Here is a 20,057-nt window from a genome sequence, read left to right as displayed (position 1 = left end):
CAGAAATCAAGAAGTGTCCTTTGCTGTATAGTAGGTAGGTTTTCCAAATACTGATGCATCATTCTGAACACGAGATGAGGAGACATGGGGGCAGGGGAAAAAGAGCCTCTGTCCCAAGTGGAAGAGAAATTGCATTCATGCTTCCTCAATTGATGGTGATCTCTTAGGGGCTGCTCTCTGCTCCTTTAAAAGCCCTGAGTATATGGTTAAACACACACACACACACACACACACACACACACACACACACACACACACACACACTGTTCTTTTATCTCACATTCTTTGTTTTTGTTCTGTAATTTAGCTGGAGTTTTAAAGCTCCCATTTCCTCCCACACACACTGAGAAGAAGCTTTTAGTGGAAGTATTCCTGCAGCTTCCAATTGGGTTCAAAGATTGTCCTCCAAACCTAAATTCTTCAAAACAGTTGGACTTTGCAATACGGGAAGATGCTGTGGATTAAGCAACAAGTTGCAGCTGAATATAACAAAACAAAGTCTAACACCAAAGCAAAACAGTTTGTGGACTGTGCTTTTAAAAAAAACCATATCATTTGTTCAACAACACACCCAGAGTTGGTTTAGTTATCACACAGCTTGTCATTCTTCACATTGAGGAGCAATTCCCAAAAAGCTCCCTCTGAGGTAAGTTACCAAAGCAATGTCTCAGCCTACTTACTTGTTGGCCTTCAGAGCCCAGACTACATACAGAATTTTAAAAAATGATGTCACAATCCCTTTGGTAATCAGCAATGAGGTCTGATTGCTAAGTTTTTGAGAACCAGTTTTTGTTGTCATTTTTCTCAAAAACTCTAGGCATGCTTCCTCTACAGGTGTGTTAAGACAAAATTCTATTGACGGTAGAAACTAACACTTTCTTGTGCCTTGTAGAGTGCCTGCCATTCAATCAATGTTTAATAATATTCCCTGACTGATTGATTTCCAGATCAGGAATGACATTATGATTCACATATGTAACTAGTCCAGGGAGAAATGGGGTTGTATATCAGGGAATCAACATTCAAAAGGAAATTTCACCCTTCTAGGTGGGTAGGGCATAGTCCCTCTTGCCAAACGTTCCTGAACCTTGCAACCACCAGCTTTTACAAGAGCAGCATAACCACAAAGAAGCAACCAGTACCAAGGTCCCCTCTCCAGGAATAGGATTTCCTCCTCTGACCTTCATAAGAGGAAAGCTCTCTAGGTTGTTGCCTCTCCCCACATGACAACACCCATAGTTGAACTATCTTCTTTGGCACCACACACCACATTTTGTCACTGTCTTTGTCTTCCTGCACAACACTTCTTCCTCTGGGTAAAAGATTACTAGGGATGGCTCTGCTCATATCCTAAGCCAACAACAACAACCTTAAATTCTTAACCTCACCCTCTATCAGTAAGAAACAAGGGTTTGGAGGCAAGACACAGCTATATTTTTATTTTCTAAATAGATTCATTCTGAACCCACACCATTCTACCATAAGGCCTAAGAATCAATGTGGCTTAGACTGGGGTCTGATTGATCTTTTTTTAAAATTGATTTAAGAGAACTCCATAAATCATATTTAGTGAAATCCTGAATAATTCTGTGGAGTGGATCTGATTTGGGTTAGTTGTTTATAAAGGCAACACCCATATCATCTGTTTAGCTCACTGAGGGACATTTATTTGGGTGAAGAATTATGAGGAGACCAAAAAAGTATTACTTGTGAACAAGAATCACCTGGAGAGACATCTGTCAAACAAGTGTGCCCACTGCTTTCTGGAAGTAAAGTCACTTGAATAAGTGATTATATTCTAAGGGATTAAAAAAATGAGGAGAATGCGCACACTTTGACTTGATATTTACATTTTGTTTAGCTCAGCTTCAATTCCCCTTCCTTTTCTGCTGTGAAGGAAATTTCCCATTCCTCCCCATCCATATTTCTTTCTTCCTTTGACTTCTCTCAAAGTTTATTTGGTTCCCCTTCCTCTTTAATGTATAAGTAAATTTATAAATAAGTAAATTAATAAATAAAATGGGAGCATTTTTTTCCTTCAAGCATCAATGATTCATTAAAATTTTCTAGGATCTTTTCCCTCTTCTTTCTTTTTCAATCTTCTCACCTCTCAAAGCTTTCAGGGAGTAAGAAGTAGACAAGTTCTTACTGACTGAATTCCTTTATTTTCTAGAGAAGATTATATGGCTTAATAACTTTTAGATAGCTGAAAAATAAAAGAAATATGGAGAAGCTTGCTTGTTCTATGATACTGATGAAAGAAAATACCTTTCCTTCAAATTATGGTTATCTCTTGTCTACCATCTTAGTAAAAAGATTGTGAGAGCAGGATGATGATAACAACAGATAGACAATCATGTGTTTTGACATTCTAACTGATTAGAAAGCTGCCTCCAGAACTAACTAATGTAGTAACAACATCTACTTGACAGACAGTTCCTTTCTGACTCCAAAGCCTCGTTTGGAGATGCTGATGAACAGTGAAAAGGCAAGGAACAAACAGAAAGGAAAGACGTAAAAGAAAAGGTGAGTCATTGCTAGGGCAAGGGCACAGTGATCCGGTTTTCCCAGGCCTAGAGCTCTGGCAGGCTCTACCATGCCAGGAAGGTGGTAGCACCTGGCACAAGGATGCAACCAGCACTGGACCAAAGAAGATAGCTCCAAAAGAGGGAGTAACTGAACAAACTGAGGCACATGAATTAATAGAATATAAAAGTCCGTCACAGAAAATGAAGCACATGAAGAAGTCACAGAAACACAGGAAGACCTCAATTACTGCACAATGAAGAAAGCAGTACCAAGGGAAAACATGTATTCAGTGACCAAAATGATGTAAGAATAAGCACTCGAAGCAACCAGAATTCCGGTTAATACAATAACCAATCTTGAACCAGAATCCTGGTCATGAAAGCTACTTCATTCCTCTTATTACACAGGTGGTAGACTAAGGGTGCGGAAAGCTGTCAGTGTTGTCAAACATGGCTGTTTTACCTGTTTGTCTTTACTTAAAGAAATTGATGGGGGAGGGGCTGATGAGAAGTGACAGGTTTTTTTTTAAAGCAATAAAATATTTAAGAGATTATTTTGAAGCAGATGCACAAACTAACACATCAAAACAATAACAATAAAAGACCACACATGCAATTAAGCCATAGTGTCATTTCCCTTCTAACCAAAACCAAAAAAAGTTGATGAGTGGATCTCCCTCTTTCACATGAACACTTCGCTCTGAACACTTGTCCCTTCTTTCCTTTGACCTTCACTGTCGTCTGAAACTGTGTGAAAACACTGGAGCAAGAAGGAAAACACACAATGTGATGTGCCTCAGGGTCCACACTGACTAGGATAGCCCCTGGTGAGCAATCCTTAAAGAACTCTGGACTAGGGAGGAACATCTGAAAATAGCTTCAATGCCCTAAGGATCTATTCATTGAGTTGATTGGATACAACCTACAAGAAGAGAATCTTTCTTTCTCAGGCCTTAAGCTCACTTCTTACCTCATGCCACCTGCAAATCCTCAGAGCTGTGGAGATGACACACACTATCCTCTTTGGGGGATATCAAAAGTATCAAAAGATATCAAAAGTGAAGACATTTCCATTACTAATGGTTTGTCAATTCATCTTTTCTCATCATCAAAATGGCTACTCTGTTTTATAGGCATTTGAACTACCATACTCTTTGTAGCTGCCTTGAATCAGAGGATGTGGTACCAAAGCACCTTACTTCATGCTGCACAATGTTCTGAAAGGGTTTTTGAAAACTGAATAAGCTTCAGTGTCACCGGAAGTTACTCATCTTTTTTTTTAATTTAAAGGAATACTGAAAGGCAGTGCCATGTAATTGGCAGAACCTAGATCACATAGTATGAAGACCTTGGTTTGAGTGGGTATTCTACCAATTAATCACTGTGGGACCTTAGGCCAGTCACCATATTCCTCAACTTATTTGTAAATGGCATTAATCTTTCTGTCACTTCCCTCCCAAACTGGTTCTTTGGATCCAATGAGATTCATAGATATCACTGTGATATACATGTGTATACATGTGTAAAGTACATACACAAATATGTATGTGTGTCTCTACACACACGCACACACACACATATACCTATACACTGGATTGGCTTAAGGTACATAAAACTCATATCAACACAGACAATACCATGCTTTTCAGGCAATGGGTAATCTCCTACCCAAAGGGTTAATGTGTCATTGTTTCTTGTTGTTCGGTCATTTTCAGTCATGTCTGACTCTTTATAACCCCATTTGGGATTTTCTTGACAAAGATACTACAGTAGTTTCTTATTTCCTTCTCCAGCTCATTTTACAGATGACAAATATGAGGCAAATAGGGTTAAGTGACTTGCCTAGGGTCATAGAGGTAGCAAGTGACTGAGGCCAGATTTGAACTCAGGTTAATGTGTAAGACACAGTAAATTCTGTTAGATGTCTCAGTGCATAGACTGCTGGACCTGGAATAAGGAAGACCAGAGTTCAAAACCATTCTCTGATACTTACTAGCTGTGTGACCTTGGGTAAGTCACCCAACCTCTGTTTGCCTTAATATACTGGAGAAGAATATAGCAAACCACTCCAGGATCTTTGCCAATAAAACCCCATGTACAGTACAATCCACAGGGTCATGAAGAGTCAGGCTCAACTGAACAACAAGGATTAGAAGTCTGTCCCTGCAACAATCTCATTTCATGTAAGGAACTATTCATTATTCTGCTAAAGAACCTCATTTCTGATGCACCCATGTGTGTGTTCGTCTTTCGTTGCCAAAGAAGACCATTCCATCAGAGAAATAATGACATGACTTGCACTTGGCGCTGTTTTGAGTGAGGGAGGGCTGTGCAGGTTACCAGCCTCACTTCTCCTCCAGAGCCATCTGAATTCAGTGATCAGGATGACTGTAGATGACCCAGGATGAGGCAGTTGGGGTTAAATGACTTGCCCAACGTCACACAGCTAGTGAGCTTCAAGTGTCTGAGATGGGATTTGAACTCAGGTCCTCCTAACTCCTGCACTGGTGCTCTATCCACTGCACCACCTAGCTGCCCCCTGATGCACAGATAGGAACAAAGTCAAAGAAGATTTGAAAATCAGTAAGCTGGAGAGCTAGCTTTAGAGCCATAAACTAGCTCAACAATTCAACTCTTTCCAGTCTCTGGGGTGAGTCCTTTAAAAAAATACTTGAGCTAAGCAGCAGCTATTCATCCTGTTTCCTGTCTCTTTAGTCCTTCCACTTATTCTCCAGCCTCAAGGAGAAACTTGATTTATTTCAAGTTGGAAAAAAAAAAACTTTAAAAAAAGTCTTTGGCCCATTTCTCAAAGTATAGGCAGATGGCAAGATATTCAGATGATCTTAAGAGCCTTCCTGTGAATGATCATGGAAACACATGATGTACTCACAACAGTATAAGAGCAGCACAATGCACCAAGAGGAAGAAGAAAATCAGTAGTGATAGACTGCTTCAATCTTAAAGAAAAGTCAATGGAAGTCTCCAAGCTTTGGTTTGTACGTGTTCTATTTTCCTCCTCTCCTTATTATCTTACGTCTGCAACAAGTTTTTTTTTTAAAAAATCATCCTCGGAGTAAAAGAAAAAACAACCAAACAGCAGCTATACATCAAGAAAACCTACATGACTCCAAGGCATGAATGATTTCATCTTAGTGTTACACTCCCAGAATGCCACTAGGATAACAGTGAGCCTATTTTCTTGAATGATCTAAAAATGAGGCTACACATGAGGAGTTTTCCCTGACATGACTTAGGAAGGAGTAGTCATCATAGATATCCATAGCCTTCTTGACTTCAGAGATATTTTTCTCCATCCTTTGGTAAACACTAATGAGAATAGATACTATAATCATGGCTCTCCAGTGACCACTAACGCTAACACATTCTTAAACTGAAGGTAAGTGTTTGATGTTAATTCCCTTCTCTTCCTACTTCATGCCACATCCCATTTGTATCCCATTTCTAGAAAGAATTCAGACTTCTGACCAAATAAGTGACCATACCTATAAACATTAGAGGCTCAATTGCCCACTCAGGGAAGGCTTCAATAGAAGTGGAGCTTTTTGACCTTGGTGCAGAATGCATTGTCTCTCAAGATGCAGTCCCTCTCAGCTCATTAACATGCTCTAGACAAATAAGAGTGTTTTGGGATGCTTTAAATGAGTTAGACACTTCTCTGGTCATTTTTAGTAGTCGTTGATCATGTCTCCAGCCTTATTCCTATCTGCTATGCTGATCATCAATATCATTAAAGCCTGGCATAGCTTATATTCCTGGATGGAGAGTAGCAGACTCCAAAGAGTTATCAAAGATTTTGAAGTGTAACCCCACAGTGGAGTTTGATCTCCCTTCTAAAAACCAAAACAATAAAGATGCCCTTCCTTGAGAGTGAGAAATGCTTTTATCTTGGGGTGGGGAAGGAAGAGGAAATAGGAGGGAACCTCTGAAAAAGGTCTTCTAACAAATCTGGGCAAGTGTACTGACTTACCATTATGCAATTAGTGCAAAGAAATGGAAACCAGAAGCCAAATATAAAGGAATGCAATAATTTCAATATTATTTTGAGATTGGAAAAAAACCTTCACTTGAAGTCATGATAAAGTTACTAGTTTACTGTTTTTGGCCCAACTTCCTAATTTTTCAGATGAGGAAACTAAGTCAAATAGAAGTGACTTTTCCAAGGTTATACAGGTAGTAGTAACAGAAACAGGAATGGAACACAGAATTCAGCGTTCTTCCCATTACTCATTCTTGAGCATATGCTACAAAGCTAGAACAAAGCTGTTCTCATTATTTAATCCCAATTTTCACAGGTATGGCTCATGAATCCAATGTATTTGAAAACATTAGACATAAATCTGAGACAACAAAGTTTAAAATGTATTGGTTTATGATGAGATCAGAAATTACACAGAATTGCAGATGTGTTCTTCATGGACTCCATGTTGTCTTTGGACTATCCCATACACACACCCATAAGTCAGTGTTTGGGCTTTGAAAAAAAAACAAAACAAACAAAAAAATCTTTATTCAACATGGGTCAAGAGTTTTTAAAAAGATAGAAGACATGAATCACTTTGGGAGCAGGGGAGAAGGGATGATAGATGCAGTTTGAGAGGCAAACAGACTTCTGGGAGTCCTAGTCCAAAAAGAACATGAAAGCCAAGCAGGGACATACCCTTCCTCACATATGCTTTGAAGTGTTGACAACAGGACTGGGATGAGACATTTTTGTGCATCCTGGACAAGATGTGAAAATTGAACCTCTTTGGCTGTCCTTCCAAAGGCTCCGTCTTCTCTAGAACAAATACTCTACAGCACAAATAACACAAAATTAATTAGCAGGATTTTCCAGCATGAAATTTTGTATATTTCTTTTTGTCATATTTAAAGATCGCATTGCACCCTACTGCATGTTACTACTTAAGTGGCTATCTACCCTGCCTGCCCTTACATCTGGAATTCCTAACTTGGGCTGAGATTATTACTAATCCTTCATTTCTAAACCATTAAATGACTTGTATATTAATGAAATGGCAGAATATTTAAAATCTATTTTTCAGCTTTTCTCTTCTTTTTCCTCCTCTTCTGTTTTTCCTAGCTATTCCCTATCCCTCTCCAACCAATATACAGAGTTACAACTTTAAAGTTCATCTGAACTAGTTATTTTTTTCTTTAAATCACCATTGGCTTCCAGCATGGGCCTTTTCTTAGGAGCCTGCTATTCTTCTCTTCTGATGACATGTCACTAAGAGTTTCTCAATATCAGATGAAATAATGTTTCTAAAAGTGCTGAGAAAAAAGAGATAGAGAGGAAGGAAGGAAGGAAGGAAGGAAGGAAGGAAGGAAGGAAGGAAGGAAGGAAGGAAGGAAGGAAGAGAGAGAAAGAAAAGAAAGAAAGAAAAAAAGAAAGAAAGAAAAAAAGAAAGAAAGAAAAGAAGGAAAAAGAAAGAAAGAAAGAAAAAAGAAAGGTAGAAAGATAGAAAAAGAAAAGAGAGAGGGAGAAGAAACATTGCTGAAAAGAAATTACTCTGGTCAATAAAGGCTTCCCAAGCCAGAATAGATTTATAACTATATATAAAAATATAGCTCTTATGAAATTTTAGCATCATAGGATCATACACTTAGAAAGGGATAGATTCTCTGACCAAGAGAGCTGTTTGAATAGGGGAAGAAACTCAGTTCCTACATATGTACTCCAGCAAAAACTAGAAATTCACAATAGATTGATAAATGATCAAGAAATTCAACAAGATATTATAGTAACTTCTTCCATACCTAAACTTCATAGAAGCCACCACACAATAAAAAAGGAAATTGCTAGCAAATGTAGTACTAATATAGGTCAAAAAGGCTCAGTCTCTCAGCTTGGCCAGAGGTAAGACAAAGGTACATGAAGTCTATTAGTATTTGGAAGTAACAAGGGCAGAGAACTCTCCCATCCTCAGAAAACCCCAGAGTAGATATCTTAGAAGTCCTCTGGGAGTAGCAGAGACCAGTATGGCCCTGTAGAACTCAAACTGGGACATCCCAGGTATCCAAGGTATCTGAAATCCCAAGAAGCTGTGATGAAAGATCCAACACTCTGAACCTCAAAGATGAGAGGTGGGTGAAGGGGAATAACTTCAGGAGATTAATGTCAGCAAAAGCACCTAAGTATTCATTCTTTTCAACTGAAGAGATGTATAGATCAAATCAAACTTCAGCTAGCATAAGGATTTAGTGTAGATCCAGAGATTCCGCTCAAAAGAAGAAGCAAATATGGAGATCCACAACAATTGAAAAGGGGTGGGGGATGGGCTCTCCACAAGAACTAAATGAATGCCTAGAAGAAATGAAGTAGATAAAACAGGAACAAGGGCTTTCAAGGAAAAAAATGGAAGAATAAATAGCTTAGAAGAGAGAAAATGATAAGCCTTACCTAAGTAATGAATTCCCTGAAAACTAAAATAGATTAACAAAATAGTATTAATTCTGTGAAACATCAAGAAATACTAGAACAAAGTCAAAACAATGAAAAAAAATGTCAAAAACAACTAACATGGAAAACAGACCAAGTAGAGAGAATTTAACAATGATTTAACTCTCTGAAAACCAAGATTTTTTAAAAATCTGTATATTATATTTTAAGATCTTACAAACTAAAACTTCCCAGATATGTTAGAACCAAAGAGTGAGATAAAGACAGAAAGAATGCACTGATTATTTCCTGAAAAAAAATGTAAAAATCTCAGTAATGATATACCTTTCATGACAAAAATAGTATAAGCATCCAGAAGGTAGAAATCCAAATACCAAGGATCCATAAGCAAAAGAACACAAAACCTTGTGGTTTTTACTGTAAAGAGGAGCTCTTGGTATACTTTATTCTGAAAGGCAAAAGGTAGAGGCTTACACAACCAAGGATAACTTATCCTACAAAGCTGAATATAATCCTATAGGGAGATAAAATGTGATTTTGATGAAATAGTGGACTTTTAAATATTTCTGATGAAAAGACCAGAAATGAGTGGGAACTTGAAATATTAACACCAGAATATAGAAAATCATAGAAATGTCCATTTGAATAACTAGACAGGTTCTACAATAATACAATGCTTATATTCTAATAGTGGGGGGAAGAAACAAGTATTGTTTTGGAATCTTATTGTCTTTTAAATAGAATGAAGAAGCGTAAGAAAAATAAAGGAAATGAAGATGGATTGGTTCTGTTCTGAGGGTTTTGGTAAAAGGAAAATGAAAGGAAAGTAAAAGGAATATACCAGTGCATAGAGGAAGAAAATTTATTTCTCATAACTGGGGTGTTATGAGCATATGAACATGAAGATATACTTGGAGAAGAGTATGTGAACATGAAAAAAGTTATAGAAGGAGCAAACAGTTGACAAACATTCTTTTTATCTGAAAAGGACAAGGGAAAATCTCAAACACATACACAATTTAATATAGAAAGATATCAAAATCAGCAAGAAAACAAGCAGGGATGGACTAGAGGGTGTGAATTAAAAGGGAAGATAATACTGGAGAGTAAATACCTGGAAGAAAAACAAAATTCTTGATCCAGAAAGTGGAACTAAAAGGAAAAAATAAAAAGCAAAGAACTAGAATCTCTAAGAGTGCCCATCACCTGGGGAACTGCTGAACGAATTGTGATATATGAATGTAATGGGATATTATCGTGCTGTAAGAAATAAGGTAATTTCAGAAAATAATGGGTGATAAGAACTGATATAGAGTGAAATGAGAAGAACCAGGAGAATAGATTACATAAACATAGATTACATAACATTGTAAGATAGATTATATAACATTATAAAGAAAAACAACTTCAAAAATTTTAAGAACTCTGATCAATACAATGACCAAGTATGTCTCCAGAGAACCTATAATGAAGTATTTTATCCAACTCTTGGCAGAAGTTTGGGAGTCTAAATGCAGGGGGAAAAAATCTATATTTTTGGACATAAGCATTGTGTGACTTTATTTTGCTTGACTCTGATTATTTGGCATAAGAGTTTATTTTCTTTCTGTTTTTAAATGAGGAGGGGAATCATAAGAGGAATAATGGTTTTCAGAAAAAGTCATGCAGAGAGAGGGGAGGGGTGAGGAGAGATGTTAAGAAAACTATCAACATAATCAACAAATGATAAAATCAATAAAAATCAGCACTATATAGATGCAGAAAAAACTTTTGAAAAAATACAACATTCATTTCTACTAAAAAACTACTAGGAAGCACAGGAATAAATAGAGCTTTCCTTAAAATGACAAGTACTATCTATCTAAAACTACCAGCAAATATTATCTTTAATGAGCATAAGCTAGAAGTCTTCTCACTAAGATCAAGGGTGAAGCAAGGATATCCATTATCATCACTGTTGTTCAGTATTGTACTAGAAATGGAAGCTATAGCAATAAAAAAAAAAACTGAAGTAACTGGGATAGGTGATGAGGAAATAAAACTACCACTCTTTGCAGATGACATGATATAAGGTGATAAGATGATATGACAAGTATACCTACTTAGAGAATCCTAGAGAATCGACAACAACAACAAAAAAGTTTAAATAATTAACAACTTCAGCAGAGTTGCAGGATATAAAATAAAGCCATATAAATCATCAGCATCTCTAAGTATTACCATTAAAATTCAATGACAAGAGACAAGAAATTCCATTTAAAATAACTGAAGAAACATAAAATACTTGGGCATTTTTTTAACAAGACAAATCCTGGAACTATATAAACACAATTACAAAATACTTTTCACACAAATCAAGTCAGATCTAAACAAGTGGCAAAATATCAATTGTTCATGGATTGGCTGAGTCAATATAAGAAAAATCACAATTCCATAAAAATTATTTTACTTATTCAGTGTGATACCAATTAAACTACAAAATATTTTAAAGAGTAAAAAATAATGCTAAAATTCATCTGAAAGAACAGAAGGTAAAGAATACTAAGAGAGTCAAGGGAAAAAAAGGTGGGAGAGAAGGCAATGTGGTCTTACAGCATTTCTCAACAGTATTACAAAGTGGTAATCATCAAAACAATCTGGTATTGGCTATGAAATATAGTGGTAGATTAGTAGAATATATCAGGTACACAATCAACAGTAGCAAGCGACCATAGTAATCTAGTGTTTGACAAACTCAATGATTCAAGATTTTATGACAAAAAATCACTATTTAACCAAAATTTCTAGGAAAACTGGAAAGCAGTTAGGTAGAAACAGGAAGAGCCTGACATTTCACACATATATCAAGGTAAGGTGAAAAAGCATATATGATTTAGATATAAAGGATGATACCACAAGCAAAATAGGGGACCATGGAATATTTTACCTGTCAGATCTAAGATAAGGGAAGAAATTATGATCAAGCAAGAGATAAAGAGCATTACAAGGACATAAAATAGATATTTTATTACCTTAAATTGGAAAGATTTTGCACAAACAAAACCAATACAGCCAAGATTACAAAGAAAGCATAAAAATGGGGGGAAATTTTTAGCCAGTTTCTCTGGAAAAAATCTAATTTCTCCAACATATAGAGAACTGAGTCAAATTTATGAGCATATGAGTTTTTCTCCAATTGACAAATGGTCAAAGGATATGGCCAGGCAGTTTTCAGAAGAAGAAATCAAAGCTATCTATAGTAATATGAAAAAAAATTCTTTAAATCACTATTGATTAGAGAAGTGTAAATTAAAACAACTCAGATATCACCTCACACCTATCAGATTGGCTAATATGACAGAAAAAGAAAATTACAAATGTTGAAGGAGATGTGGAAAAACTGGGGCACTAAAGAACTATTGGTGGGGTTGTGAACTGATCCAATCATTCTGGAAAACAATTTAAAACTATGTCCAAAGGGCTATAAAATTGTGCATTCTATTTGACCCAGTAATAGCCTTAATAGGTCTATATCCCAAAGAGATCAAAAACAAAAAAGAAAATGACCTGTATGTATAAAAATATTTATAGCAGCTCTTTTTGAGATAGCAAAGAACTTGAAATTGAGGGGATACCCATCAATTGAGTAATAGCTCAATGAGTTGTGGCATATTATTGTGATAGAATAAGAAATGATGAGAAGGATGCTTTCAGAAAAACCTGGAAAGACTTACATAAACTGAAACAAAGTGAAGTCGTAGAACCAAGAACACTGTACACAGTAACAACAATATGGTACAATGCTCAACTTTGAATGACAGATATCCTCAGCAATACATTGAGCCAAGAAAATCCTGAAGGAATTAGGATGAAAAATGCTATCCATCTCCAGAGGAAGATCTGATAGAGTCTGAATAGAAACTGAAGCATACTTTCTTTTGGACTTTCTTTACTTTTCTTGTTTCTGCTGTTATTGTCGTTGTGGTTTTTCTTTTGCAATAGGGTTAATATGGAAATATATTTTGCATGGATGCACATATATAATCTATATCTAACTGCTGCTATTTCAGGAAGTGGGGAAAGGAAGGGAGTAAGAGAACTTCTAACTCAGAGTTAAAAATTATTTTTACATGTAATTTTTATTTATTTCTTTTTAAAAAGAGGGCTATTGAAATATCTTAATGCACAAAGGGGAACAGAATAAAACTCAGAAAGGAAGTACAGAAAAGCAGAACGGACTTGAAAATTATAGATAGAATTTTTATGTTTTTAACTAGAAAAATGGAAATTAACAATTTCAGATACAAACTTACTTTTCTATTCTGCTTGTATGTATAAGAATGCTCTTTTCTATGTCTAGTGTCATAATAACAAAAAGACTAAATTTTAAAAAAAAAAAAAAGGATGGAAAGAGACCTCGGAAGCCAACCACTTTATTTTGCAGGGAAAGAAATTAAAACCCAGAAAAGTTATGACTTGTACAAGATCACATAGATGTTAAGAGACAGAGCTAGGATTTAAATCCAAGACCCCTAACATCAGAACCATTCTATTGATGAAGGATTGCCAGTATCCCCTTATTTAGTAGTTAATTAGCTTTAAAAGTTAAGGTGGCATAAAATTACTTGAAAACTTTTTGGATTTCTGATTCTCTGAGATAATGGTTTTCCCTGATGTCTGCATCAGGTGTTGCCATTCTATGCCTTATACCTAGACTGTTTGAAGTGACCCCTATCCAATATTCCCCTTTTAAGTTTCTCACACACAGCTGGTAAAAAAGGATCTTCCTAAAATATTGTTGCTCAGCAATCTATAGTGACCCTTTAACATCAACTATATCAAATTGATACTTATCTACTTGACCATCAAAGCCTTGCATTAAATTTCCTTCTTCTGATCTCTGCACCCCAATTTCAACAACCTCATTTCTCATCATTCTGTGATAAAGATGCCATCCCAGCCAAGCAAATGTTAGCTATTTCTTCCACCCCACTTTGTGTGATATGATTTTTCCTACATTCTTGCCTGTGCACTCACTCTTATTTAAATTTAGAAGGAATTCTGAACCCTTCTTTTGATTAATTCAGATCTCCCCTCCTTAAAAAGTCAGTCATAGGTTAAAGGATTCAGAGCCAAAACAATAAAATGATATTTAAAGTGTTTTAAGGTTTTCAAAGTGTTTTACAAATATTAGGTCATTTGACAGTAATTTTATATATATATATTTATGTATATAAAATTATTCTTCCCATTTTACAGATGAAGCTCAGAGTGATTAGGTGATTTATCCATGATCATGTAGCTAATATGTGTCCAAGGCAAAAATTTAACTCAATTTTTCTGACTCCACATCCAATTCTCTACCTGCTGCACTACCTGGATGCCTATAGGTGTATGTATGGGGAATTCTGAAAGGGATTAAAGATCACTTAATACAATCCTTTCATTTTTTTAAGAAACTGGAGCCCAGAAAGGTGAAGGTACCTGCCCAACATTCCACAAGTAATCTCAAAACTCTTTTTCTTAAGGAATTTAAAATGATAAATAGCTTTAAGAAGCTCTCACGCCAGAAGACTGTCAAGGGAAGCTTTTTAAGGGAAAAAAAAGTCCAATAAGGTGGCATAGAAGAAAGAGTGCCAGTCTTAGATTCAGGAAGATCTGAGTTTGAATCCTGTCTCAGAGATCTCCTAGTTGTGTGACGCCAGGCAAGTGACTTAACTTCTATTTGCCTCAGTTCCCTCCTTGGTAAAAAGGGTACCAGCATCTACCTCCTAGGATTGTTGTGAGAATCAAATGAGAAAATAATCATAAAGCACTAAGCACAGTGCTTGGCACATACTAAGTACTAGGTCAATTTTATCCATTATTATTGTTCATTCATTCCTTTTTTCACTCATCCAGTCAACAAAAATTTATAAAAAAAAAAGAAAAAAGAAAAAAGTATCTACTGTGAGGAGGTAGGCACTGAAGGAGTAATTTTTAAAAATCTATACAAAAATAAATAAAATTTTGTTAATGTCTGAGTACATTTTTTTTTCTGCCTGACAGCTGGAATATTTAGCAGCAAGCAAAATTTTATATGGCTTTGAAGCATCCTTTCTCCACAGGGAACACACCTCTGAAATTATAACACAGGGCAATTAAAAAGAGACATTTACTTGACAAAATTTTGTTTCATAAAGAGGTACTACAACAAAAACAATATCTCTGAGTCATTTGCATTACTTTGCCCTAAATTGTAAACTGATAGAAATAATCAATTGACAAGCTCTGCCTCCTCATATCCAACGAAGATTCTGTCCTGTTATAAGAATGTAAATCATCCTTCTTATTTCCATGGCTATACTCAAGAGTCTCCTCCCCCTTGCCTAATCACCTCACTAAGGCAGGAAATATGATAAATGAGAGTGTAAAGAATATAAATTAGGAATTCGAAAACTTTGATTCAAGCTTGGTCATTACGAACTATTCATTCATTAATATAATTCAGCAAGCATTTATTAAATACCTACCATGTGCCAAGTACTGAGACTGGCACTAGAGATACAAAACTAAAATAGAAATGTCCCTGGCAGTGGTCATCTTCTCTGAGAAGGTTTTTTTTTTTTTTTCAAACATCACCTTCAGGGCAAAGGGCATGAAGTTGCTACCAAGGCTAAAAACATTGGGGCTATGAGCATGGCCCTTTGGTGAAAGAGCACCCTACCCTAGCCAAGGGTCATTACAAGCATTATATATAATACAAAGATATGTTTAAATGTTTCAATAATGCATCTGCCATGAGAAACATAACAGTCAAAGTCACCTCTAACTAGCAACTCCAACTGCTGACTTCTCCAGGAATACTGGAACCATTCAGTCCCACCACTCAGCTCCCTCAAAATGGCAGTCAAAATTTTTCTAGAATTTTCTTTAGGTCATCTTACTTAGAACATTATTTTCACCACTGGATAAAAATTAAATAGATCCCTGATAATGTCTCTTCAGCACCTTTCAAAGATGACAGCTCACTCAGTCTCTCAGGAAGGAAGTTCTCTTAGTCCTTTCTTTGCCTTTAATACTTTCTCTTAAGCATGACAATTACCTGTCAGTTCATCAAGATTGTCTTACTTCTTAAAGATACAGTAATACATGTACAAGGAATGGCAAATAGGCAAATCTGGCTTAAAAAGTAGCATGTAAATAAGAGTACCATAAAATAAACCTGGAAAGGAAGGCAGGGGCCAGAGTGTTAAAATCATTAAAATCAAAAACAGATGAGTTTGTATTTCATCCTAGAGGCAAGAGGAATTCACTGGAGCTTCTCAAGTAATGGAGTGGTGTAGTAAGAACTGTACTTTTAAGAATATCAATTTGGCAGCTATGTGGAAGATGGATTGGAGAGGAAATAGCCTAGAGTCATGGAGACCAATTAGGAAACTATTTCAATAGTCAAAGAAAGAGGTGATTAGGGCCTAAATTAGGGTAGTAATTGTGTAAATGGAGAGAATGGCAAGTAATTGAAATCTTTCCAGGCCTCAGTGTCCCAGTCTGTAAAATAGGAAAAGCTAAGGCTTCCCTGCCTACTGATTTTGTGAGGCACAAATGATATTCAGTGTGAAAGTGTTTTGAAGGATTTAACACATGAAATAAAGCCTATGTCCAATGATTGGGGAATAGTTGAACAAACCACAATCTATGCCTGACTTGGACTTCTACTGTGCTCTAAGGAAAAACCAATATGAAGATTTTAAAGAAATATCATATGAAGTGATGCAAAGCCAATTCTGGCAACAAGCTAATGAAGCTGAAACCAACATCCTTCTTTTCTAGTGATGATCAGTAAACCACAAAAGCAGAAAATGCCAAGCACCATCAGTCCCAAGCAGTCTACAGTTATGCTTAACTGTGTTCCCAGCATGCACTTAGGGGATGTCAGGTAGGTTTTAGAAGGGAAGTATTTGTTGGGTCAAAACAAAATAGTTTTAATTTTTAAGAAAGTGTAAAGCTCGAAAGATGATCCTTAACCAAAGTGAAATTATAATCATATTTGAAACCTGGTTATTGGAACTTGCCATTTTTAGATGCTATGGGACTATTAAGTGACTGTTCTTCTGAGTCTAACTCCAGGTATGGATAGTAAGAAAGGTGGTCTGAGCCTCCAATCCATGATGCCAGTAAGCCTGTGAGATGCTGGTATGAACTGCAAAAGGTGATCCCATGGGAAGGGTGGGAGAGCGGCTGTTCAGCCTGGACTGAGGTAGGATTCTCCTGACTCAATTTCCCCACTGACACCTGGCAGACTTTAAGCCTGACTGAATACAAGTGGACAATCTAATCCTGCCTGGAATTGACATGAAATTGGGGAGATATTGTATCCCTGCAATGTCCCTACTCTTGGTGGCAATTTCCCATAGCCAAAAGGTTTGTAAGCTTAATACTAGATCTATTAAATTATAGATTATTGGTAGGGGAACATCCAAAGTTAAGTCTAAAATTAAGCTATTAGGATAGGACTTTAGACCAACAACAATAAGTTAGGGTCCTTTAATTCTTAGTAATACTGTGGAGACAATTAGGTCAAGAGCTTGTGAAGTTAGCAACATAAATATTATTTGTGTCTCAGTTGGTTAATGTTTAAAAAAAATTCTTTTGTGGTCCATATTGTAAATGCTTTAAAAAGAAGTATCACCTGACCAAAAGTGTGAATTGTTTTATCTGTTATAAAATGTGTTAAAAATGAAAAATAAAATTAAAAAAAGTATAAAGCTCTATAGAAATGAGAGGTGATATTCTCCATTACTGTGTTGTCACATGAGTGATGCAGGTTGTTGCTGCTGATACTTTGTTTTCAAAGAGGATCAATGACATCACACTATTGGGGATAAGGTATAATATGTTTGGCTATTGCTGATCAGTCCAATAGGAGCTAAAAATGCTCAACCACAAGTCGGGCACAAGTAGTCCATTAAAACATTTGAAATGTAGATATTTTTAGATCTGCAAACTCAACTTTCCTTATAGACCAACTCTCACAGCCATAAATTAATTTTAGCAAAAACATCATTTTGATCAAGGATGGATATAATTACTGCTGGCATACAGTCCTTCTATAATCTGCTTGCCCTCTCCCCCATCCTTGAAAAGAAGTTGGGGTTAGACATCCCCTAAAATTTCACTACAGCATTTTTATGAAAAATTATAGATAACTGTAGTTTTTATTACCTTAAATTCTGCCACCTGTTCACCACCAGGCCAAGAACTGTCCCCCATAACAAATAACAAAAACGAAAGGGAAATTCAGTAACTCTAACTAGTCTCATAACTCTAACTAGTTCATAACTGAGTCTGATGCAATATTCCAAGGTCACAGTCTGGTGCCTTTATAAAGAAAAGAGCAAGCTAAGTTTTAGGGCTAAATAATTTTGCTCTTCCCAGCAATTCAACATGAGTCACCTCAGAAAGCAAGAAACATTAACCAGATTCTGGCTACAGGAAATGTCTAGAATTCTTCAGAAGAGTCCTGGAGATAATATTTACTTATAATAATACTTACAAAATTTGAGAAAAAAACATTGGTGGCTATAGGGAGGCCAGCTATAAGAGAGAAGAGGTGGGGAGGGGTGGATCAAAATGTAACACACGCACACAGAACAAAACTAAGCCTTGAGAGAGTTGCAGAAACATCATCAGTGAACCCATTCAGAATAAACCTGTTACACTTCCCTACCAAACAACGAAATCACCCAATGGCTGTCATGTATCTTTAACAATTGCTGAAGTTAATATTGATTTTTGTGTTCTATTCCATGTTGTTTAGAGGGTATTTCTTTTCATTCCCCTTTAAGGAATTATGACACTTTTTTTTTCTTATTCTTCTCCCCGCCCCTACTTTTGACATATAGCTCAATACTTCAGGAGATTCTTGCCAGGAAATAAATCCATAGTTGTTTTCATGACAGCAAATTACATGCCAAAGAATGACATTTAAATGCTGAATTTTAATGGCTTGTCAGAAGAAGTGAAATGTATTTTAAAAAATTTAATACGCAAGAGAACAATGTCTCTGCCTATGAAATAATGCTGCTTGTAGTAGACAAGGATGGTAAATACAACATGAACTTATAAGTGTATCTTCATAGAGAAGAGAAAAAACACACAATTAATTCACAGCTACCCTTCCTTGTCCACAAGGCAGACTCTGTCTAGCTCGTACCAACTGAAAACTTTCTCTCTGCCCAGACATTTCTCTGAGATCATGAAGGAAAAAAAATCTTTCTAAAATCATGCAATCAGAGAATATGAGATCTGAAAAGAACTTGCCAGACCATCTAGTAAAATCCCATAGTTTTCCAGATAAGGAAAGCGTTCCAGAGATTTATGCAAGGATGCCAAGGCCACACAACTAGAGATATTAGGATTGGAATGCAGAATTGATTCCCAACAAGAGGCTGACACACTCTCTCTCTCTCTCTCTCTCTCTCTCTCTCTCTCTCTCTCTCTCTCTCTCTCTCTCTCTCTCACACACACACACACACACACACACACACACACACACACACACACACACACACACACCCTTTAAAAGTTGATACAAGTGTCTGGGTATATAACCAGGCTGCTATGTAGCCAAAAGCGTTCTAGACTTAAAGTCAGATGGACTTGAGCTTAAATCGTGACTGACATTTATGAGTTATGTGATGCTGGGCTAGTCACTTAATGTCTATGAATCTCAGATTCCTCATCTGTCAATGGAGATATGACTAATATCCACCTCAGAAGGTTATTGTATGGACAAAATAAGGTAATATATGTAAAGTACTCTGCAAACCATAAAATGCCGTATGTTAGCCATTACTGTTGCTTGAGGATAAGATCTCCCACTTATCCTTCAATGCCACTACCATTCTAGGGTAATCAAAATTCCTACCATTATAGATTCATTTCTTTGGGTCAAAACATGAAGCTCCTAAACCCCCTTTTTAAAAGTGTAAATACTCCTGGGATATATCATATCACTGCCTGCCATCAAACAGTTTAATACGAATGTATGCTCAAGATTAGCGATGATATAACTTCATTGTGACAAAGATACTGTGTGCCTGTTATCATTTTGTTATTGTTCAGTTGTTTCAGTCATTTCTGATTAC

General features: G+C 36.3%; 1 protein-coding gene across 1 annotated transcript in view; it reads right to left on the bottom strand.

The window, feature by feature from the left end:
- Window positions 1–20,057, bottom strand: part of PTPRN2 (protein tyrosine phosphatase receptor type N2) — a 1,540,415-nt gene that overhangs the window by 1,062,040 nt on the left and 458,318 nt on the right. The window lies entirely within an intron of this gene.

The sequence above is a fragment of the Notamacropus eugenii genome, chromosome 3 (genome assembly GCF_028372415.1).
Source record: "Notamacropus eugenii isolate mMacEug1 chromosome 3, mMacEug1.pri_v2, whole genome shotgun sequence".
NCBI lineage: Eukaryota > Metazoa > Chordata > Mammalia > Diprotodontia > Macropodidae > Notamacropus > Notamacropus eugenii.
Note: the sequence above shows the minus strand (reverse complement) of the source record. Positions and strands in the feature narration are given on the sequence as shown.